Source organism: Enoplosus armatus, chromosome 16 (genome assembly GCF_043641665.1).
Source record: "Enoplosus armatus isolate fEnoArm2 chromosome 16, fEnoArm2.hap1, whole genome shotgun sequence".
NCBI lineage: Eukaryota > Metazoa > Chordata > Actinopteri > Centrarchiformes > Enoplosidae > Enoplosus > Enoplosus armatus.
The window spans coordinates 10,840,010-10,866,493 of NC_092195.1; positions in this window are offsets into that span (position 1 = coordinate 10,840,010).

The window sequence follows — 26,484 nt, forward strand, 5'->3', positions numbered from 1 at the left end:
CACCACCGCTGCACTGCATTTCCCACTGAAAATGAACAGACAGGAGAGAAAACAAGAGAGAGAGCCAGAGAGAGGCAAGTGTTAACTCAAGCAGAGATAACAAGTATTCCTTTTAAGACAACTTTCCATCTTTTCTTCCTTTCTTATTTCACTTCCTTTCATACACACGTTTTTGCTTGTATTCAGATCTTTATGGTATCATATGACCATGTGAGCTATACATACACATTTCTTTTACCATGACCTCAAAAATTGTATGGGCAAATTGGGGCTCGCTACTCTACTGTTAACTTCAGTTTTTTACCATGCTACCATACCAACAAAGAAGCCACCCCTCAAAGTTTCAGAGGATACAATAGAAATGGCTGACAAATCTCACCTCAAGGTCCATGTAGTAGCTGTAATGGAGCTTGAGCTTCATCAGCTGAAGTCATGAAATTGTAGATGTTCAATCGTCATTTTTTTCAGAGCACAGTTTCTTGGTTTAAAACTTGAGGTTCAAATTTCATTCTTGACTTATAAAACAACAGTTGACAACATATTTTTCTCTTTAACTTTTTGTTGAGCTCTAAAATATGGTAGCTCTAGTTAGTGTAAGACAATTTCTGTAACCCTAAGCCTAACCTTTATTGTTATGGGGACCAGATTTTGTTTCCTACATGGGAAGTAAGTCACTCACTAATGATGATGTGAACAGATTGATAAATACATAGAATACACACACACACACACACACACACACACAGTCCAGCTCGGATGGCAGCTTTTCAGCTGGGCTGATTTAGCGGTCACGGAGTCAAGCTCTCTGCGCTCTGGGACAGACAGTTGGTCACAGAGCCCGTCCAAGACCCATTTAGCCCTCTCACCCAAACCAGATGTCAGAACACAGGCCATAGACACACACACACACACACACACACACACACACACAGTTTGACCTCAGAGCTACATGAATACCTACTTTGGGGATATTTGATGTACAGAAAAAAGTGTTGCACAGGCATTAACAGATCAGTTTAACACAAAGTTTATATATTTCATATACATTAAAGACACCTTTAGTGACTAGCATTACTCATAGCATGAGTAATTTATATTTTCATATTTACAGTACATTTTCTCTATTTTTCAACTTTTTATTTCAGAGTTTGTGGTGTAAAAATGTCTCTGCTCTGCTGATATTTGTTGTTGTTGTCTCAACTGGAAAATAAGAATAAATAAACATGACTTTTGAAAGTAAGTTTTTAAGTGTTTAGCAAAGTTTAACTTAACTTCGACTCAGGCTGAAAGGAGTCTGAAGGGCATGAGGTTTCTCTGTCTTTTCTCTCTGCTTCCCTTTGATCATGATACAAGTATATTCACTTCAAAAACTCCCCAGGCCTTCTCTCCCCTTCCTTTCTCCCTCTCCTTCACCACCTCCCCCTCCTCCATTTCTCTCTTGCCACCATCTATTAGATGACAAGGGACCAGTTCAGAGTCCGTATCAAAGCCCATCTGGGTTTGAAGTCTGTCTTTCTCTGCCTTCCAGTCATCCTCTGGAGTCGGTGTACAGCCGTCCGTGACCGACCCACCGCTCGCTGCTCCCAGTCCCCTTGACTTAGGAGGCTTTCTGGGACTGCAACAGCCTCGAGGTGGGTGGTTAGATAGAGCATGACCTGACTCCATGCTGGTCAATACTTTACATTATGAGGCTGCTAATGGCAAAAAACAAGGCAGTGATGTGGAGAAGGAAACTGCTTCAGAAGGTGCCTTTATGTTTTCAAACCATAATAATTTTCCGCCAGTGAGCTGTAATAAAATATCAACATACTGTACTTTATTATTATTGTGATGAGCACTGTCACCATCACCCTATAATCCACATGATGGTCATATAAAAGCACATAGTACATGTCATATCTAAGACACAACCACTGTGATATATAATAGCTTTCCTGCAGAGGATTTAACTTATATACACGTGAGTCTGATTGTTTTCAAGTGAGCATAGGTGTGTGCTTATGTGTGCGTTTGTAATGTCAGCCGCTCTCTTATTCTTGTGGCTTTCTGGACGACGAGTTAGCATTAAAATGGATTTGATTGTGTTGGATTCAGTTTTGACAAATATCCTCAAATGGGAGAAAGCAGCTGTGAATCTATGAGGCAGAAAAAAGCCCAGAATGGCAACGTTTTCCATGCGGGAAGCAAACACTCTGGAGGGTACACACACACTCAAACACACACTCACACTCACGGCATGCTCACAATACACACATATCTCACAGCCACGACACTGCATTAATTCTTGTCATCCTGCTCATATCCAGTCACCAATCACTATCGGGAATGTTTATAGAATCACAAAAACTATCGTAAAAAATAATCTAATCACACAAACAACACTTTTGCTTGAAATAATCAAATATTTCCTTGCAATCCTCATATTAGCTCATTTTACAGCAGCCCGTACAATAAAGGACTTATGGGATGGCGTCACAGTATGTCTTCCTCCATGCAGTCACTGACACTTTCTCTCATAACTGCCAAACACATTTTACTGTCTGGTGTGACACCATCACAATACCCCTTGTCTTCTCCCCCTGAGCTCACACACACACACATCACACACTTAATAAAATATTAACTAGATGCGTCTATTAGCGCTGCCAGCCCCGCTGAAATACAGCTGATGGATTTACAGTTTCACGCAACTGCTCCAGTGAAAGGACCCGCAGCGCCCCCGCCTTTCTTTGGTGCTTTTTTTCCCCCTCAGTAGCCCCTCTGCGACCCTCCTCCAGCTGTTTAAAGTGCAGCTCCATCTGAGGGAAGGGGTGGAGGAGGGAAGCATGGAGGCCCTCTTACTCTCTCCCAATTCCCCTGCCTCTTCACACTATTCCACCTCCCCTATGCCAAATGTCTTCACCTGAAGCCTTGGCTAATATGCTAATAGCTAACAAGGGGCTCAGAACCAAATCGCTACAAAAGTGAAACAAGCCCAAATAGTTAAATGATTCTGCCATTTTTTGACATCCTCAACATCATCCTCTATGCATTTCTTATGTGGACTGTTATGGTTTTTCTGAGGTGAAATGAATTGCCTTCTATGGACAATCTGTCTCACAATTTAATGACTTCTGTAGGCTCTTATTTCAGGTTTCTGTTGTTATTTCTATGAGCTTTTTGCCTTTCTTGTCACATTCATATCATTCCATTGAGTTTGACAGAATCACTGTTATCCTCATGCTTACACAACACAAACTCATGACCTCTGTCAGCATGGGGAGAAATGCCAAAAGAAGACAGATGTCTGCTTTTGTGGAAATGACACAGAACAGCTACTTTCTCCTCATACCTATTCCCTTTTAAGGCTCTGGTGGCTGTGAGTCGCTCAGCTACATATAAATTCAGTCGGCTCCACCTCCATTCTTGGTCTCACTCTCAACCCGTGGTTCCTGGCAACACATTTATTGATGACAAGACCATTCCTAGTTGACTTGCAAGCTATGGATGGAGTGAGTGTAATTGATCATAGGCATCTGCGACAAGAATAGGTTAGCGTGCCAGAGAAGCTGTAAAAGCGGCAGAAAACTGCGAGTGGAGACTCACCTAAACATTAATCCTCACTCTTCTCCAAACCTCAACTCTAAATCTAAGTGAACAGCTTCACCATTGAATCAATGTGCTATTTAAAAGAGAGGCTTTTTTTGTCAGTCCTAATGTAATGAATCATTTTAGCAGCCTTAACATGAACTCTTGATAGAAGTGACTGCACAGTAAGGGCATACAGTAAAGGGAGAAAAAGTACAGCTACTTCAAGTCGAGAATTCACAGAGGAGCAATACATGAATTTAACCACACAGTACCTCATTCAAACACTTCACGACTGCACGAGATCATAGATAAGCATGCAGCCAGTTCTGCAACACAATGTCTCGCCATGGTGGCAAAATCAAAACACTGAGACCTTTGAGTTGCCTGGGTGATCACAGTGACTCCAAGAAGTGGGAGTTACTTGTCAAATCAGACAGGTAGATAGGATGCTGACAGGCAGCAAGGTAAAGACGCAGGGGAGCGTAGACCAGCAATTAGTGCAGATTGATTTAGGTTGAGGAGCCACCCACGTCCGTCTTGGCAGGAGCAAAGTCGGGGCCAGCAGCTGTGAGAAGCACCAGGTTAATTAGCGGTGTGTAGATGTGTTCAAGTGTGTGCGCTGTGAGCTAATATAACTCTCCTCTCCCTTGTGGAGTGTATACAACCAGATGTGCGCTAAATCATACACATTACTAATGCCATGCCCCTGCAGACCCAACCCCCCCCCCATGGGTTCACATACATGAAAACACACACAGAGAAAGTAGCATCATTGGCAAACAGCTGGCACCACCACGCTTGACCATTGGTTGATTGGAATGACTCCACCCCAGGGTCAGAAATGGCCTGTACGTGCAGAGACGGAGATGACACACAAACACACTCCAACCCTGTAATCACAGATGTGCACAAAAGTGTGTGTGTGTGCATCATTCTGACTCTCTTTCTCTCTGCAAAGCCTGGCTTCTTATCCTTGGCAATTAAAAGGTACCAATTGTGGTTGTCATTAATCAGCATGTCCGCTTGGCAGTCTCCAATTCATATCTGTCAAATGCAATGGGCAGAAAGTAATAGGTCACCAATTATACACAGGGAGCCTTGTAAGGCTTTGGAGACAGTGGGTTTAAACAGAGCACACACTGAGTCACATGAGACACATGCACGCACATGGCTGAATAGACACGACTGCGCTTAGACACATACGCGCGCACACAGAAACACGCGTACATGCACAAATGCAAAAACACACACCTCACCGAGGAGCCACACACCTTCCATTTCTGCCCCGGTGAGAGGTTTGACAGGACCTGAGGTGAGGAGAAGGGGAGAGAGGGGAGGAGGCGAGAGGAGGTTGAGCGAGCGCCGAGAAGATGAGAGAGCGATTGTTCCTAGTCCTTTAACAACAGAGCGGCTAAAATGAAACAAGATGTTTTCCCTCGACGGCCAAGCTCTGTTTTAGTGAAGGCGGGAAGCAGCTGTTGAACTGGAGCCCCAAAAGAAAAGAAGCCACAATAGAAACCATCACCATTCCTCTGAAACCCACTTCACGTTCAGTTCAGTGATAAAAGCTAATGGAAAAATTCTTGACTCAGACGAGAGCACAAATTGACATTTTCAGTCAAATGAATGTCAAGGGTCAAAGACTCATCTTTCAGGGATAGAAACACATAAAATAGGATGTTTTGGATTTTGAATCTCTTGTAAAGTAATAAGTCCAAAAATGGGACTTCTTTCAGACTGACAACGTGTTTTGTTTTCAGATCACAAGTAAAACCATGTAGTAAGGCCTGTAGAACACACACACACACACACATACAACACAAACACACACGCGTACACTCTGATGTGATGCAACTCCCACATATGAGTTGAATTCAGCATGTGGGAGAGCTGAATGATATAATTGCCACCAGATGTAACGGCCTGTCGAGCAGCAAGTTCTGGTTTCTAAATAAACAGGCTTTTATGACTCATAGCCTCATAGTGGTGACGGAGCTCCGGTTTCCCCTGTTGAAACACAAATAAATAATCAAACGCACCCCCTCAACGTTCCACCATTACCATTTTGTTCTTGGCAAGCTGTCGCAGGGGAGTGTATGCTTCGTATTAGCCTGAAAGGAAAGAGTGAAATGTTCATCCTTTCTTCAATATGGATCTGTGTATTGTTTTATTTTTTGGCATGATGTTGCAGACATACAAACACAGTGACCACACACTAAACAATATCAGGTTTCTGCTGTATTTTCTCACACTTTCTTTTACATGTATACATGCAACTGTCTGCCATTCCTCTGCAAACACATAATAGACACTTTTGCTGTTGTATGAGTTGTTAAATAATGCTTCTTGTTTAGTTTACAGTATTCAAATAAAATAAAATAAAAAACTGATAATGCACACACTTCAAAGCACAATAATAAATGTATATTCAAACATTTCCATAAAACTTGCTCACATATGCAAAGTCACAGAAACTTAGGGGAAATAGGGAAATACACTTGTTCACTGGCCAAGAGTTAGATGAGGAGATATCACTTTCATGTCTGTATGCTAATATGCTAAAACCAGCAGTCGGTTATCTTAGCACAGACTGGTAACATGGACTGGTTCTGTCAAAAGTTACCAAAACCCACCTGCCAGCATCTCTAAAGCTAAACAAATGAAGACCTTACATCTTGTTGTTTTAATCTGTACAAAAACAAAAGTGTAAAAATGACGCATTGTGGTTTTACAGGCGGTTATGGTCCAGACTGTTTATTGGTCGGGTGCAATAACTTTTTGCAGTCTTGTCACTGCTACTGACGAATAAGCATGTTTCCCCCACTGTCTCTCTCTCTCTCTATCAGTCTCAACTGATATTTTTATTAGATGTGAAGCACTTCATGGTTTGGGAGCCACTCAGAAACTCACAGATGAATGTTTTGCAGGCTGCAGAAAAAAGGCGGAGCTCTCTGGTTATTATGACACCAGCTCTATTCCAACCAACCAGTGTCACCTGTATGACAGGAATGCAGCTGCAGTCGTTTAAACCTGCAGATGTACACGTTTATATCGTCTCTGCTATTGGCTCAGGTTGGTTTCAGGTGGTTTGTATCAATGGCATTGTGTGTTTTGGTTTAAATATCAAGGCTCCATTACTGTAAGATATATACAGTACATGAAATCACTTTCCCCATTTACAGTAACACAACTGGTGGCCAATTTATTATAACATTCTTACTGTTAAGCAAACGCCAGTCCTTCCTTTCCACCCGCCCCTCTCATGGCATATACAATTATCCACTCAGTGTGCTGGGCCCAGTGTCAACCCTGCAGTACCCACGACGTCACACTCACATTAGCCCGTCTGTGATAGCAGTCAGTCCTTTTGGGGTCCAGAATGAGTGCTGGGGGCCTTTTCTCTCGCCACATGCCAGCGGCTAGAATTTTAATAATTGACGGCCAAATTATAGAAATTCTGCAGAAAGCAGACAGGTTAATAGCCTGCACAGAAGACAGGAGCAAGTGTGCGTGAGTGTGTATGTGTGTGTATCTGAAAAGCATATTCTCACACAACACTATGAGCGTGAAGAGAAGGAATGAAGAACCATACGGAGGATCTATATGCCGAAGAAGAAACATATTTAACTTTTTTAATGCAATAAACTGAACTTGTACTCAATCTTTCCATTTAAAGATATCTTGCTAATTGCGAGAGGTTAGCCATGCAGTAAAGTGATGAGCTGTGTGTGTGTGTGTGTGTGCGTGGGGGGGGGCAGATTTATCATTAGTGCCTCTATGCATCTCAATGAGGAGATCAATTCTAATAAAGCAGTGACAAACCTACAAAATGTGAAGATGCCTTTTACATGAGAGGAGAATGCAGTACTAGCACAAAAGGTAAAATAAGAAATACATCTTTCTATGCACAACAATGTGAATGTATATGTGTTTTAAATGTGTGAAAGATATCACATCGTGCGTATGTGTGTATATAGTGTGACCCTTCAACCAGGTTCGTCGATAGAGGGTGGATTGTGTGCACATGCTCTTTTTCAACAACACACACCAGTTACACACACTTTCATCTAACCTCTGCTCAGTACAAACATCCTCAACAACTCAACACAGCCCAATATCCATCTATCTGCCTTGCTTATCTTGAAGGATGTTAAAAAATACAAGTTTGCACCTTGCATGAGAATAGGTTAAAAACAATAAATATATATATATATAGTATATATCTCCTTCATCCTTGCATTTTTTATTATTCTTTAAAGTGAGTGAAAACACAAACTACACAAAAAGAGGACAAATATTCGTCTGCTGGAGACTGGGAGGAAATCCAAACAAAATGAACAAACACACCTTTTCTCCGAGTACAAAAGACTGCCATCATTATAACTATTGACAGATACCAAAACATGTACACAAAAAAAATAACGACACATCTACTTTCTATGCATTGGGTGCAATCCACAACATTGTGGCAGCATTTTCTATGCATGGGTAACAGCCAGGAAGCAATCTTTACTGGTATTGTCGATGCACGGTAAAGGAGAGAAAATCGTTCAGAGTGAGTTGAGAACAAAAAGAAAAAAGGAAAGACTCTGGCTGTGTGTTGAAAATAAGTCCAAACTACTTCAGGAGTTGGAGACAACAATAGTTTGACTCAAGCAACAGACATTACATTGCTTGTATTTATTGATTTGCTGGAGTGACCTAGTTAAAAATTGTGATGCAAATAAAAACTTACAAATAGTTGAAGGCACTTTCTTACATTATATTTTACTTTTTGGTGCTTTGAGGAAAGATTTGTCCTTTGTAATGGCTACCCTATTTTTTTCTGTCAAGTCTACTCAGCTTGTAAATTGCTTCATTTTAGCCTTTTGACTGTAAAATGAAACATCTCAAATGCCTCTGCAAAAAAAGATTGGTTTTTATTCTGACACATGCAATCACATTAAGAGAGCACTACTTTCCACCTGCTCAGTCTCTATTCAAGCATGTCAATTTGGCAAATTTCAAAAGCCTGTTGATTTAATCATAAGCAACGTTTTCCCCCTAAAACTGCCACTTATCTATCAAGCAAACCTAGAGAGTGGTAAAAAAAAAAAAAAAACATACAAAAAGATTCACACTCACACACAGCAGCCACAGATCATTGCTTGGATAAAAGAACCAGCCAACACTGACAGAAGGTGTTAAAAAAAAACGAAGGACATGATGTCAAAAGAGCTCAGCGTTGGAACTCAGCTTTCCATCAAATATATTGAAGCCACTTATTTATCAAACATCTTTTTTTTGAAAGTCAAGGCAATCTTTTCAATTTGATTTGTCCTGTGTGCTTTGTCGAAAATGTGTTTTTCAGAACTTATTGTAAATGATGAAAGAATGTGAATCACTATTGGCTTAAGTGGTGCAGTATTGAAGGAGAAATCTTTTTTTGGAGTGAAATGGACTGTTTGTCCATTTCCTTTCAAACATGGCAAATAACAAAAAAGAAAATAAGAAATGGCTTGTTTAGTTAAATATTAATTTGTTCGTTGCTGTTGCTCAAACACAAACTTTCTCACGTCATTAACTCCAGTTCATGCATAACTTACTGTACAGAAAACAAAAATATTTGTATTATATACTAAGGGAGTATACAGCTCTAATCTTCTTAAGCGTATTTTTGTCAAATAACAACAGTATTGCAAGTTTTTGTTTTTTGTGAATTTTGTAATAAATAACTACAGTTAATGGGAGGCACAGTGGTGCAGCACTGCTGCCTCACAGTTAGAAGTTCTTGGGTTCAGAGTTTGTATGTCTGCCTTGTGGTAAACCGGTGACCTGTCCAGGATGTACACCACCTGTTGCCAAATTCATGCTGGGATAAGCTCATGCCCTCCACAACCCTGCATGGAAAAGTGGGTATAGAGAATGAATGGTTAGTGAAGGTAATGTTTTGGTCATGGATTTACTTATTTAACCTAAATCACCCACATTCTTGGATAAAAAAAAGAGTACAAATGAGTATGAATTTGAACCAGTGAGATCAGGTTTCAGACATACACACACAGTTTATATGTCAGATGGAGTTGGAGTGAGATGACTGTGTGTTAAGTTCAAGGTTAGAGACAGAGGAAGGAGTGGGTGCACATGTCGGAGAAACATATTAGCTCACCCTACAGTCAGTTCCTACTGATAACTCCAACCTGTGGAACCACTGTGTCTTCACTAGCTCCTGCTTTTTTACTACTTATTCCTTTAAACTTCCTCTCCCGTCATCCCTCTCTACTTCCCCACCTTCAATATCTTCCTACCTTCCCGTCCTCCCTGCCTCCCCTCCTGTCCTCTCTCTGATACACAAACAGTACAACAGCTGGAAGTGGATTGCTTCATCCCGGCTTGGCTAGCTACCAACTTTCTCTCGCTGCTATTTTAAGCTCCTACCTCTTTTTCTCTCTGTTTCTCTCTCAATTTAGTAGAAAGCATAACAGTCACTGACAGATGTTGAATCCCCGCTCTACTCCTTATCCCTGTCTCTCTGTTTGACTCTCTCCTTTCCCCTTGCTCCCTGTTTTATTGGTGGAAATGTGTGCAACAGCCATTGACACAGATGTTGAATGTTGTTCGCAGGACCCGATTTTCTCTCCTCCCCCTCTCTCTCTCTCTCTCTCTCTCTCTCTCTCTCTCTCTCTCTCTCAGTCTGCACCTGTGCAGAGTCGGTGCCAAGCTCCTGTTGAGTCTAAATGGGAGGTCCAAACATTCCCGGAGCTTAACTCATGAAAGCAAATCTCCCATTATTATACACTGTATTACGGGCTGTCGCTGGGCTGGCCCTGTTTGGAGAGTCACCAGCAACTAAATGATGCGAGAGGTCATGTGCATGCAAAAGCATGTAAATACCCACATGTGCACATGCACACATACGCACACACACACAGATGCACAGGCACGGTCCAATGTACAACTCTGACCTGTAATTATGCATGACAGACATCCATTTGTATCCATAAAGCTTCCTATTCTCCATACGTGCACACACACACACACACACACACACACACACACACACACACACACACACACACACACACACACACACACAGGTCTAATTGAAGCTATTGGTCATCACACAGAAGGATGTGATGTGTGAGTGAAGATTGTGTGAAGTTTGATAAAAGCTAAAAGTGTTATTTGGAAACTATAGGTGTCGTCCGTGTGGCAGACTAGCTCTACAAGGTTTGATGATTATGTCTATTTTGTTTCTTATAATTTAATTAAAATGAATCTATTTACTAATAATGCCCTCCATGACCTTTTCATTCTCTCCCTGAGATATTTTAAGCTTTCCTGAAAACAATCCATCTAGAAATTGAAACAAACATCTCTGCCAGCACAGGCAAAATGAGTTTCAGGTGTTCAACAGAAGGATCTTTTTTTAGGGCACTGGTGCACAGCTGTGCCTGTTTTAGGTGGCAAGAACCAGTTGTTGCTCATCTTTTTCCTCTTTGACCAATGATTTTATCAGCTTTCTCTCTGCCCCCCTAATACTTGAGGTTTCAAAACAAAGAAAATATGATATTTTCTTTTTAACTGTGACCTTTTTTAACATTACAATTATGACAAATTCAATGTGATACTTTTGAATAAACTCACATTCACTGCAAAAACATGACTGGAGCTACGTGTTCATTCAAAACACAAAAATGTCTGTCCATAGAGTCACAAAACATGGTGTTCTTGTGAGAACAAGATCCTGTGGAACATAAAACTATATGGCAGGAAAGAAATATCTTGAGGGAACAATTGTATATTGTAAGTTATTATTGGGAGGGAACTTGTTCCCTCAATAAATCAATGTTTTCCCCATTAACTTGTGTACACTACTATGTTGTTCATACATGGCAACCTTGCACAATATAGTGTGTATCTTGTTACATCAGAGTTTGTAGAGAATAATAAATATCTATGACTAAATAACAATTCAAGTAAAAAAATTGAAAAAATCGTCATTATTAATTGTCAAAAGTTTATCACTGTAAAACTCAGCTAATCTGCTTCATCAGGACTGTGTGGGTGCAGAACAGTATGCTCACATTTGGCTGACGGTGACCAAATAACCCAACAACTGATTGGTGCTTGGAAGTATTTCAAATCAATCAGAAGAGCTCAGAGAAAAACACAAACAGAAATCTGTTGTGTGAAATAACCAACATAGTGTGTTTATGTAGGACCCCATTACTCTGATTGAGAAAATACATTTTCAGGGCCTTTAATGTTTTTTGTCAACACAGATTACCTTATCATACAGAGGACGCTGACCCTTTCATGTTTCAGCAGCGTCATTTTCAGGTTTTGTGCCCTGAAGCAGAACCTCAGCTGGTCCTGTTATTCATGGTGATTAGCTCTATTATTAGTTTAGCAATTTTAAAAATCTACACACAGTAGCTTTAAGAAAAGAATGTCACCTTTCAAGACTAGATTGTACAGATTTTCACAGAATGTTTTTACACTATTTTTACAGGATTTGTGATATATTGTATGTATATGGTTGCCGTTGTCATTGCAGGTAGTGATTGCTTTACATAAGTAAACATAAGTAACTCTAAAATAACAGATGGAAGTCGAGAGGAAAATTAACCATGGAGGAAAAGAGAGTATGGAGGAGGGATGGTACAAGTTGAGGATGAAAATGAGCAAAATGTGAATTGTGTGCACACCAAGGGAGAGGAATCCGGGGAGCGAGAGAGGGAGGAAAGGATGGAGAGGAGCGAGATAGCTGAAAATGAGTGTGAAACACATCGGAGGCTGTGTGCAGAAGCAGCAGATGGACTGGGGAGCAGCAGAGCGAGGCGGAGGAACACAGCCTTTGTTCTCCCTGCTGTCTGTCTGCCTGTGTTTTTTGTCTGTCTGCATGTCTGCTTACCTTTCTGTCTGCCTGCCTGCCCATCGGTTTGTTTGGAAATGTTTTAAAGCTCACCAATATGCTCCTGTTCTCCTCGTGTCATTTCTTCTCTACTCTCCTCCTCCTCCTCCTCCTCCTCCCCCCAAACTTACCAACTCTCCCATCTCCTCTCTTCCTCTGTCCTTATCACTTCTCCTTTCTCCGGTTCGCATCTTCTTTTTTGCTCTTTTCCTCACTTTACCTCTATCTCACCTTCCCCCCATTCTGTCTGACTTTGACCTCCAAACTACCTTTTGTAGATTTGTGCCTTTGCTCTGTTTCTTGTTCATTATATCAACAATCCCACTATCATCTATCCTTCTACCTCCCCAGCATGCTCTCTGGAGGCCGTATCTCTACGACCACCTCTCTCTCTCTCTCTCTCTCTCTCTCTCTCCTCTGGCTACCCATAGCCCAGATGTTATGGCACATGCCATTACACCTACACGCCATTACTCCTAATATCTCACTGGGGTGAAAAAGTATGCACGTAGCAGAGTGACAACTCTTCTCAAACCATAACACAAACACACACACACAATTACACACACACATGCAGCGTACCACCCCACACAAAATGTCCAGGACAATTGAGGGAGATTTGATCTGAAACCTTCATCAAAATGCGCTGACTATCTTTTTTGAAACTTCACTCATGCTGCTTTTGAAATTCTTCAAATTTATGTAAAAGTGTGTCTCAAATGATCGATCCTGTGGCCTTCAATATTACAGTAACATTTTGTTTGGGTTGTTTCTGCTTGATTTTCAGTACAAAAAACTTCAGACATAAAGTTGTGTGTGTGTGTATGTATGATTCTGTCTGAGGCACCTTCCACAGATCATCCCAGCTCTCCACACAGCGGGGGAGTGCAGTGCCATGCCGTGAACAAAGGATTAGGAGGAGACTGTGTGTGTGTGTGTGTGTGTGTGTGTGTGTATGTGTATGCATGTGACTGCACACATAACTCTATATCCTCGGGGCTGACTGCTGCCTAGCCTCTATTCTACCACCATCCATCTCTTGCCGTGTGTGCATGTGAGTGTGTACACACGTGCGCACTGATGCCATCATCATATTAACATAGATGACAATCTGGCGCGAAGGTGCTGATCAAAGATAAATTTCCCTCCCTGGCTCGCCTCCCGTTAATTACGCCATCTGTGTAGGAACGTAGCGTCCCGAGTGTGGGGGAGGCCGATCCGTCAAACGCTCCCGCTCTCTGGCGCCGACAGTAATCCACTAGAGACTGATCGCCTCCAAACCTCGGATAGGTTACGCACACATGGCCACGAGGGCACGCACGTTCAGAGCTCGGTAACATGTACACGCACATATCCCTCTAGAGTCCTCTAAACTGCTTTTGTGCTGTCAAACCTCAAACCCATCTCACACATACACAAACACTGATACATGCATACACACACACACACACACAACCCTTTGCTCACCTCTCACCACCAATAACACACATTTCAACACCTCTCAAACAGCATTTAATACAAATCTCTATGACAAGATGCCATTTGGCCAGTGTCAAACACAGCTTTCACAGTTGCACTTGGTTTAGCTGGAAGCCAGTAGAGCAACACTGACACTTCATACTGAACATATGAACTAAGCAAAATACAGCAGAGTTATATGGTTGTAATATGGCAATAAGAAAAAACTTGTTCACAAAAATCACATTCATGTACAACTAATTTGCAATAGCAAATATGTTTTGCAAGAAACATAATGCCACTTAGATTATACTTTTTATCAACATATAGAAGAAATGTACATGTGAACTTATCTGTCGATTGTGTTCTGTCTGGGCAAAATGTTCACTGTCAACATATTTAATTTGTTTCACTATAATAGCCACCTCTGCAACTAAAGTTGTTAACCTTTTATGATAGCATTTAGGCAATTAAAATCACTCTGTTAAGGTCAGGAACATATGGTCCCCTAACTTTAACCAAATGTACGCATCATACAAACCCAAGATGGTATTATGTTTAGACGACACACATAAACATCTTTGCAAACCTACACTATAATGGTATTGTGTGCAACCTTGCAGAGGCTTGCAGAGGAGCAGTTTTACATACAAGTATAAAAGCAACAGTCACACAATGACCTTCGTGCACGTTTGCCTACATGCAGCCCAGAAAGGCATGTTTCAGCCTTCAGGTTTCAAAGCCATATGTTTGTTCATCCCACTATTTACCCTGACTTACTCCTTACAACTTCTATGCGGCATGAGAACGTCACTCTTCCAGGACTGGAGAAAATGTTGCCAATAAATGTATTTAAGGCAGACAAGCAAATAGTTGTATAGAAACCTTTTTGTAGGAGATATGGTTGGAATAATCGCGGTGGATTTGGTGATGACCACGCACTGCAACCAAAACCATATACCTGTTCATATTCATTTGTATTCCATATGAGAGTAATCCTATCAGTGACTAACAAGGTAATTGTATTGCTGTCTACATGAGGGTGACATGGAACGTCATTCCCTATAGGTTGGTTACTAAGTGCTTTAATTGACAGATATACATCTGGTGAACATAAAAGAACTTGTTAAAGAAGGCTGTCTTTGTAACAGCATGTCACATGGTCATCTCAGATGCACAGATAAAACACAGAAAACAAATTATTACTCAGATGTTAAATTCTCCACCAGTATCAGGTTTTCTAACAGCAGTATAAACCTGTGCCAAGAGAAACTTCCTACCTCCAGAGAAACAGTGAGGGAGAGGGATTGGTGCCCCATGCCCCACACTTGTGCCAGATGTGTGGGGTGTGCTTTACGAGGGGGCGCTTGGCACAAAGTGCCACTGTGACGAAGAGGCACACGCCATTAATCTCCTTCCTCTGGGATGCCTGGATGCCGCTACGCTTTAAGAGTCCTCCATCCCCCCTTTCCTCTACCCTTCCATCCTCATCGCCTCCACTCTCCCATCATTCCATCAATCCTCCCATCTGTTACGCTGTAAACCAGAGACTTTTTTTTTTATTCCTCGACACTTTTCTAAATGAAATCTTAAGCTTCCAATCATGCATTTCACTCACTCCATCACTTACTCATCCATCCATCCACCCATCCATCCATCCATCCATCCATCCATCCATGTCTCTCCATCCATCCATCACGTAATCTCATTTCACTGCGGCCCCCCTCAGGATCTCTCATCGTTTCCTCTTCCCCTCCTCCAGCTTTCCCACCAGTCAAATGAAGCAGTCACAGCTGTGCAGCCATTTCACGGGGGCCGCACTGATCACACCATTACGATTATTGACTACATTAAACAAAGATGGCGGGGGGGCTGGTTGTAACATTGACCACAGTGCTGATGATCAATAGACCCTTTGAGGGAGAAAAGGAGATGAAAGAGCAGACTTTAACACACCAGTACTTTGATTTAGCTATCTCAGAGAGGACAAATAAACAGACTGACATATCATTCTGCAAATACTAAAACAATATGTAAGTCCAACAGACACACATGTGGATTCATCTAAAAGTTGGAATCAGTGGAAGTGTCTTTTTCAAATACATTATATTTTTTTCTGTACTGTGAAATGTATTTGACATTATCCTTTGTGTTTCCTTTGAATTCAGAGGTCATGCAAATTATCTTTAACCATCAAGGCAAAATAAATACAAACAACCAGTTTGCTTAAAACACGACTTCTAAAAGAATGTTTACATCTTCACTGAGTAATTAATTACCACATCCACCACCCACCGGTGTCCTTGGAGATGTTATTGGACAACCAAACTTTAGTCGTTTATGTGTGGGGGCCTTTAAACGTGAGAAACATTGATGTGCACTCTACTCCCCGTAGAAGCATTTCATTCACACAAGAATCAAGGTCATCATTAAAATTTCAAAGACTTCAAAGTGATGCAGTCTTAAGTAGTGCTGAAATTGACCATTAAGAGAAAAAAATTGAGTTTGGCATCTTAAAAATTCTCTTTCATCCCTTGAATCATTTTCATGTGATAATGATTGATGATAAACTTATTGAGGGAAAGTTTTGTGTGGAAAAGCTAAGAAGCAAACACACCCAGAGTGCTCTGGGAAGCACGTCAGGAGTGTACGTTTTGTTCACTGATGTGTTTTCAAAGTGACCGAACCATCACTCTCTTTTTTTCATCAGTTTCCATCAGTTAGAGTTTTCTATGGTACATTAGTAGATATTGAACCGTGTAATTATGGTCATTCAAACTCCGTTTTTGCTGTTAGAAAACACTTTAAGTTAAAGCTCCTCGTATTTGATTTTGCAGCTTTTGTGTGTGTGTTCATTGTGTCTGGTTCTGCATTTGTGTTTCTGATTATGGTGCACTTTCAGGTCCCAGACCTCACAGATGAGCGCCATGCTCTCCCAGGATCCTCCTGGAGCTTTCCCAGATGGCCTGCAGAACCCCTACCCCTCTCCGAACTGGCATCGCTGCCAGGCCGACGCTCACTTGCAGGGCACACAAGACCGGGGACTTGGCACATCACTCTCTGCCAGGATAAAGGAGCAACTTTTGGAGGTCATCTCACTGTTCTTGGACCAGCTGTACTTTCACCAAGCTGCGGCTTTACATTTGTCATTTTTTTTTAATCTGGCAAGATGTATAATTAACAAGTTGCATTGTGCAACAGTGGAATAAGCTTACTGTCCAACTTGATTACATATTACAAGCAAAGGCGACATACCTGTAATGAAGTCAAGGACTCCACTGCAAACTGCAGAGTTTCTGCAGTTTCTGTTTCTCATTGTGACATTCCAGACCAGTGAAATGAAGATCAGTTCATGTAAAGATGTAAACTGAACAGAAATAATAGTAGACTTTTTAGGCACAATACATTTCTAAGTGGCCAAAATCTATAAAATCTTATTTTATTTGTCTTCCTGTTTGTACTAATCATGCTGATTTCAGTGACTGTGGAACATAGTCACTCACTCATCTATCCATCCATCCAAAACATTTACACACTAAACTGTGATTGTAAGTATATTATAAAAAGGAACATGTTGAGCTTTTTCATTTTATTCAAGGCATACTGTACTTTACTGCAACTCAGGAACTTTGCTTAGAATTTTATTGACTGTGTGAACAATTAGACATTTTTCTGTCAACAGCCAATCTGCAGTAAAACCTCCTCTGATACGAAGGTGACATTCAGTAGTCACCTGTCTTGACTCCTGAATTTGCATTAACCCGTTGTGCAGCTACGAACTGTGCAATGTATCTCGTTCGCAACTTTTTCAGTCAAGTTCTTTTTTTTCTTATTTTTTATCAGGACTCCAAATGTGGTGTCAGGAGAAAATGGCGGGGGGAGGGTGAAGATAGGGAGCAGAATTAAATGATACGGAAATTAGAGTAGGCGTAAATGACTCGGCGAGGGTGAAGGACGGAATAAATTGGATTGGACTGATTCTGGAGCCAGCAGATAAAATCCAGCAGGGATAAAAGAGGACCATCTACGCTGTCATATGGATGTGCATGTATGTGTGTACATGCATGCATGTGTATGTAATGGTGCACCCACACAACCAAAATTCACTCATTTGTTTATTATTAATAGATTCTCCTTACTTGCTGCCTCTTTCTCTCTCTGTGTCTCTATCTCTCTCTCTCACACACACACACACACACACACACACAAACACACACACACACAAACACAAACACACACACGGGCAGACAAGAATGCAAAAACATCTTGGCATGCTGGTGACCTTGCTGTCCTGGACTTTTCCTGTTGTTGTTTTCCTATGAGAAGGCTTGGGGTGGTGGTTTGGAAGCTGTGCATGCATTGATGTGTGTGTGTGTGTGTGTGTGTGTGTGTGTGTGTGTGTAGTGGTGGTGATAATGGGGTTAAGTGGTGATGTTGCAGGATGTGTTGCTGTGACGAAAGACATTCCTACACAGTGTCATCTCTGGAAACCTAGTGTTTCTTCCGGCTGGAGAGGTTGGAAGTCTTAAGCCGTACCTGTTCCAGTCGCACCTGTCAGAGTCTCAATCCACCATTTTCATTTGCCTGTGTGTGTGTGTGTCCCTCTCCAGAAGTATTGCTTATCCTCAAAGCACAACATGCCAGAAAAAGAGAAGAAGAGGGGTAAGAAAGGGGAAAAAAGGGAACAGTAGGTTTAGAGGGAATATGATAGGAGTAACCGAAAGAAAAAAATTAAAAAGGGAATGAGAAAGAGCCACAGATGGGTCCAGATCAAGAAGGCAACTGGAAGAGCATCCAGGGACACACTCAAAGGCAAGCCCTGAGGGGAGTGGAGAGAGAGAGGAAGACAGAGAGTGTGCGAGAGGGGTGAATAATCCTTTTCCCCCAGAGAACTTATAAAGCTCCCGACCACAGACAAAGAGAATGACTTCCACCCGTGCAACCAAAATGGCTGGTCGATCAACTGTTGATAGGAGAGAGAGAGAGAGAGAGAGAGAGAGAGAGAGAGAGAGAGAGAGATAGTGTCGTGTGTGTCAGATGTGTGTTGTACGAGGCACAGAGAAAGCAGGGAAGGCAAAACTTGAGCAGCAGGGTAGTATGACAGCTGCTCAGGCCCCAGATGGCTCTGACCTCCTTGAGCAAGACTTTGTTTTTTACTGGGGCAAGGGTGAACTTGACCTCTGACCTCCCTACAGAGAGGGGACAAATGTATATCTGCAATAAAGGTCTTCACAGGTCGATTCAGTTGCTAGAAACCGAGTGGACCTGTGAAATTATACTCTAAATAGGCTTCTGTTCTTTCACCACGCGTCTCGGGTTTGTATGTCAATATGTCTAATGCCGGAGTGAATCCAAGCAGATTCGCTCTCCTCTCTGATCACGTGGTGTGTCAAAATCATCGCAGGAGAGGGGAACATTTTGCTTTTTAAAGGCAAAACAGAGAGTGTGAAATTACTATAGTGAAATTACATGTACTGCTTCTCTTTTCGACCACTGCTGCTCATCAATTGGTGGCACATTGTGCTGCAGGCAGTGTTGCTGTTCTCCTTCTATTTGGGTCTGTTAGAGTCAATCACATTTTGGATTGGGTCTAATCACCCTCGGGTAGATTCAGTTCAGGGTCTGTCCTCCATTTAGATTTTTTTTTTTTTTGAAGAAGAAGTATTTATGCAGGTCAGGTTCAGGCGGGATTTTCACTGGTCCATTTTGAATTGTGTTCAAAATGTTGGACCTGTGAAGACTTCAAGTCTGCATAATAAGTAATACTCCAAGATTTCAATGCACCCAAACAGCAATTTCTTCCCCTTATTCTATCTACTCCTGAGCCATTGTGCTAAATCCTCTTTATATAGTTTGTACAAACCACATTATTTGATATGATGGAGAATAACTGAAAAATTGTGATATGTGATGCACACCAGTGAACCTTAGCGTGAACCCCTGTTGAAAAGTTGGAATGAAGTCAAAGCCAGATGACCTCTGTGCCTCCTGTTAAAAGCTACAAGTTCTTTAACTCACCCTAAGGCACCGAGACCTCCAGAGCGAAGCGGGAACGGTGCCTGGTGAGTTGCTTTAATTACTTCTCTCCCTCCCTTGCCGCTAATACCTTTATTTTATTAGGCCTGATCTGATTCATATGCATAGTGCAGACATAATTTTGATTTGAAATTCTTTCTTATCTGCGGTGGCTGGGACTACCCCTGCATGACTGCATCCAAAATCAATTACCTTGCTTGGTCCCCTGGCGAGCATTTGGCGAGGAACAGAGTGGCACAGTGTGCAGACTCTATCACAGACTTTTAACCTTAAAGACAATGTTGTTTTTCACTTTGAAGGACATCTCTGATACTGGAGTGATGTAGTGTTTTATGGATGAGGAGATTGTCGTATCACTTCAAAACATTCCCTCATTCAAATCACTCACTGTGAAAGCTGGTTAGACGGAGCGATTTTGTCATGTCAGTCAGGTTGGAACGGAGACAACAAGTGAATGCAAAATTTGACTTTTAAAGCCCCGAGTTGCGCAGAGGAACTGTGCAGACAGAAGTCTGCCTCCTTTCCATAAAAAAAAAAAACACCAACCTCTCTTTGGCAACTTACCTTGTCATATGGCATCTCACCATCATATTTACAGAAGGGTAACACCTGTGTTAAACAAACATCCCCAAAGATGTTTGGCTATTCATTTGCAGCAACTTCTCGTTATGGATCCATTATGGAAAAGCGCCCAATGCACCAGGGTGTAATGACACAGGCAATGCTTGCTGTAAAACAGTGGCATATGGCTAAACTACACAACATTAAACATTTTGGAGACTGTGCCTCCCTGGTGCCTAAATAGCACAGCGCTTTGGCAAATAAACCATTACACAGTGTGAATGACTTATGGACTCGCGTGCCAAGCTGAGCTTCTTAAACATGTTTTACTGAGACAAACAAAGCAGCGCACAAAAAGAAAAAAATGTAACATACAAACATTAAAACAATTACAGTATATACACATGTTCATAGGTACATACATCATTCATCTATCCAGTAATTCAACCACCCATTTTTGGCTGGTCACAGTGGCAGAAGACTGAGCTGAGTAGTCCAAAAATCTGTTTTCCTAGCCAAGTCCTCCTACTTCTCTGTAGGGATCCCAAGGTGTTCCCAGTCCAGGGATATATATAATCCCACCAGCGGGTCCTGGCTCTGCCCTGGGGTCTTCTCTCATTTGGCAGTTATTTGAGAAGCTCCACAGGGATGTGTACAAAAAGTGTCAAAATCAGATGCCCAAATCAGCTCAACTTGCTCCTTACAACGTGGCAGTTCTCCTCCAAGATCCTCCTTGATATCAAAGCCCCTTCTGTGTCCCTGAGGATGAGCCCTGACCTCTGTTCAAAATCAAAAGTCACACCCTCAGCCTCGGCATCTCCTTCACCATGACAGCCAAGGAAAACAGCAACAACATGACTTCATCAACATGGTGCTGAACTCTTGCTCCATCTGACACTCACTTGTGAACAACTCAACTAAGATATTTTATGCAGGTGATATGAGTCATTTTCAACCCACTGAGGACAATTTGTCTTTGGTTTCACAGCCATGGCTTCAGATTTCATTCCAACTACTTAACACTTAACACAGCTACAAACCACCTCAGTGCATGCTGAGTGCCACGACAAAGACTATCATCTGCAAAACAGAGAGATTTCCAAGTGACTTGTAATTGTGGCCATTAAAAATCAAGTCAAGCTTGTTCTCAGTGTTTATTGGACAGTCGTAGCATAAAAAGGTCTTGTGAACCTTCTAGATAGACAACATAAGCCTAAACGTATGCAACATGTGTTGCGTGTGACTGCACACATGTACATGTATATATATATATATATACACGTAGATGTGTGCAGTCACACACAGACACAGACTACAGGCAATCATCAACCAACATCACGACTGCTCATTTTGCTGTAAGCTTAAGTGGCCTCACAGCCTGCCTCTGCATCTGCATCTACTTCTCTGTGCCAGGCATGTAAACCCCCTCAGTCATGCAGTTCCAGGCATTTCTGTGTGATTGATGTGAGTGCTTAGCTGGGCGACAGAGGTCACAGTGCCTGGGAGATTGTTTTAGCCCTACCTGCTCCTCTTTTCCACTTCCATCTCTTTTCTGTTTCTCTTCCTCCCCTCTCTTTCTCTGTCTCTGTCTCTCTCTCTCTCCCCACCTGGAGTGTCGTGAACCCTCTCCACACTCCACCACCTAATTATATCCTGGACGTGTAAATGTATTCATATTCATGAAGGCACAGATGCTAAATTAACTGTGGCAGGGACACGTTGCACTGTGCCGACTGCACAATCTGCTTCCTCCACTTACAGAAAGGAGGGAGGGAGGAAAGGGGCGTTGTAGCTGAAGGGAATAGAAGAACACTGAGGGGAGAGAGAGAGTTAAACAAAGAAGGGAAGAAGAAGAGGAAGACTAAAGACAGAGATAAAAACAAAGCAGGGAAGAGAAGAGGAAGAGTGGATATAGGAGAGGAGGTGCAGAGAATAACAGAGGAGGAAGAAGAAGGAGAAAGGCATCCACAGTTGGTACAGCGGTGTCAGGAGGTGACAGCCATGGTTACGGCTGGGCAAAGTCATTTATTAAACCTCAGCAGTGCCTTGAATCACCTGAGATGTCACCATCACTGATCCCGCCGAACTCCCCCACCAGGCTCCTGCCATCCTGGGCCTGGTCACATGGGCCTAGGCGGCGATGAGTGACAAATCAAAAAGCCAGAGTGCATAAAAACTTGGAGCCGGTGGCGGCAGAATGGCGCGCTGGGAACTCAGGGGCAGATGGAGGGAGGTGCAGCGGTGCGCAGCGAACAGATGGCCGTTCCGAACTTGATATATGAAATTAATAACGTTTCTCAAATAGAATTCAGAAACAGGAATACATTACCTGAATTTTAATAACTGATTTTCTATTTTTGTGAGGAGTGGGGGTAGAGGGGAACATTTGCATGTCAATGAGAGACATGCAAGGGGTAAACAAATGCACCATATCCCATTCTGATGGTTGTTTTCCAGACAGACAATAGAAGGTGAATGATGGCAGCTAAATTGTTCTGAAAAGTCGGTCCAAATCATGCTCACATTTACTTTAGCGGCTGCTGGAATCACATACTGTACATCTGGTAACTTTCTTTGAGCTAAAGGCTTATCATATTGCCACCTTCATATTTCCAACTTGAACATTACTTTGCATAGGTTTAAGTAGTCAGAAATTCAGGAAATTTTTTAAAATAAGTGCATCTCAGAACACTTGAACAAAGGCTTGAACTTCACAGTAACCTTTTCCTCCATTGTCTGAATGATGAAAAAAGCTTGAGGTCTGTCATTCACGTAGTTTCAGAAATTGACTTTTTGTGAGAGGTTTGGCTCCTTCAACAAAGAGTGTTATTCACTGCTGCTTGGATCTGCTCCCACAAAAAAACAGAACCATGCATATTCACAGACCTACAGTACTATGAAGTACACTCTTCTGACACAGTGGTTATTCAGGGCAGAGCCTATTCAGTTACATATAATGTTTTTTCCCCCTTTAATTCTGAGCTCAGTAGGATTGTGATGAAAGGAAAATGGCACTGGACCATAATGCCATTTTGCAGAATCAGTTTAAGTGCAAACATTTCTATTGATCAGAAATTTTCCAAAGGCTACATATGTGTTAACAAAAAATCTGGCATCTATTTATTTTTTATAACGCAATCCTGCCTTTATGAGGTCATATCAACACATGCAGGATGGGAAAGACAACAAAAAGTGGTATGTAAACCTCAAACACATATCCATAAGACAAATCTGATTAAGACATGTCTGACAGGACAGGCGGTTCTTTATATGTCTTTGATTTTTTAAAATCAGTTGATATAGGAGGACAATGACGATTGCTGATGATGAAAATAATGTTGAGAATGTTTAAAAATTCTTCGGTTTATTTGTTTTCTTTAGGATGTTGCTCATGTTGTGCTAGACAAAGCACATCTGTATTTCTTCAATTCTGGTCGTATATGTCCAGTGACTTGTACACATTCATGCTGCCTTTATATTTTATTTCACATTGTATACTGCCACTGATTTAAAGGAATAGTTTGACAATTTGGGAAATGTTGTTATTTCCTTTCCTGCCGACAGTTAGATGAGAAGACGACTCTCAATACCGCTTTCATGTCTGTACATATTAAGCTCCAGCCAGCAGCCAGTTAGCTGGTCTCCGTTGGTTGGCTGGCAACCTCACGGTGATGGCACGATCACAGGAAGTCACTGTGTCTGGCCTGGAAATAGTCCACCACAACATGTCGTTTTTTACACTTTGTTTTTCCACTTTGGTTTTTTCCACAGATTACACGAATGAGATACAACATGTTAATTAGTGAGCTTTAGAGGTGCTGGAGGGTTTCCACCTGCTTCCAGTCTTTATGCTAAGCTAAGCTAACCAGCTGCTGGCTGGAGCTTCAATCTTCTCATTTAATTCTCATCAAGAAAGCGATAAAGTGTTGTTCCCAAAATGTCAAACTTTTCCTTTAAGGCATAGTGTCGTTTTTGAATGTTAGTCTTATTTGTTTTTATAGTGTGTGTATTATGTTTGTTATTACCTTAATGTATGTGCAAAAAATGTTGTTATGAGTTGTAAGAGCTCTGTCTCCCTCATGTCCTTGTGTGTCTCATACAAAGTGCCTTAAGAAATCTTAAGGCACTTTGACCTATATTATGTCCTATAGACATAATATAGGTCTTATATGCTTTTATCCAACTGAATGTCAAAAAGAAGTATGATAACAGGCCTGAGCCAATGCAACAATGTAATACACCGTTATTGCAAGGCGAAATGTTGATTTACCAGAAGATAAAGGAAGACATTTAAATAATAAGTTTATCAGTTATACTCAATTTATGTTGAGTTGACACACCGTACTTCAAGGTGACATTTGATGTAACTGCATCATACAGTCTGGCCCATAGATTATGGACTTGGCTTTGGTATTCCTTCTTATTATCCAATTTAATCTGTAGACCAGCAGATATATTTTCACTTTATTCTAGCATATATGCAATATGATATTTGTGTACAAACTGGAAATGTATGTCATATGTAATGAAATGCATACAAAAATAAATTTGAAGTGTATAAGTGATATATTACCAACATATGGACATAAATATTACATATCCTAGACACATGCAATGATTTTTGGTCCAATTCAGGCACTGAGCAGAACTGTGTATTTTCATAGCCTCAAAATGACTCTAGTGTATCCAGGGAATTGTGGAACCCACACGCAGCGTTTGTGTGAGACTACATGGGCTTAATGCCACATTCATGACCAAAGCAGCTCTCTTTCTCTCTCTGCTAAATAACCCCAGATTTCATGCAGGAAACTATGGCTCAAGGATAAGAAATGAACAGCATATGTTTGGAGCTGCATCAGTCTGCCTCATCTCCGCTGTACTGATGAGATGCATAAATGAACAGACGTGTTGTCTTCACACGTGATGACAGAGACGATTCAAACAAACACATGGCAAACGGTTCAGTAAGCTGGACACATATGAGCTGTTTCTAATTCACATCCAGAGGCGTTGTCACCTTGCACACTGCCCCCTTCATTAAGTAGTCACACCATATTATAGATTTCAGTCATTACTCTGAATAATCAACATATTCAACTCAGGCATATTGGATGTTTCAATATTTCAGTGTTCATGAGAGGATTATAATTTGGGGTCATTTGAGAGGAAGTCAGCACTGTTGATGGTAGAACTCTGACAAACTGGTGAAATTGATGAATATGCAGCATAAAGCTGGTGACAGTGATACTGTACCCCTGCAATATGTAGTGGGAGTGGTAGCATGGGAAACTTGGAACCGTTTCAGGCACACAGTCTGTTCACCTTCATGAGTAGAATGACAGATGGTCCGGGTAGCTTTCTGCAGTAGAGCATAGCAGAGCAAAGCTACCATGTCATGAAGAAGAAGTTTGCTTGTGTGGGAGTTTTGACAAGCTCTGGTCTACAGCAGCCTGTGCATGCACAGACATTTACACCTGTGCACACATTCACACACAGACATTCAGTAAAACCTCGATAGAAAAACTGTTTGTTTTCCCTCCCAAACTGATCGCTAATGCAAAATCCATTACCATCGCAGCGTCATTATCAGTGGCGGTGGGGCAAGTCAGGAGCTTCAAGGTACGTCTCAATCCACGGGGGTACACGTTCCCTCCAAAAACAGAAGGTAGAAGTTGGCGAGGCGTTGTGCACATGGAGAGTGTTACTTACTGGTTATTGTGGTGGTCATACTGTGTCCCGTATGGCAGTGTATAAATGAACAGCATGCAAACACCTTCTGTCCAAACATCTGCGACAGGCACATTTTTAGGCTGCCTTCCAAAAACTAAAAAAAGATGGAGGCAGAAGAAATAAAATCTCTATAGCTGCTTGGCTCAGCTTGTCCGCTCTCATTCTGTTGGCTTATTACTTTCTTGTTTTTTTTTTTTTCTTCTTTCAAGCTTCTCTGCCATTCCTGAATAAGA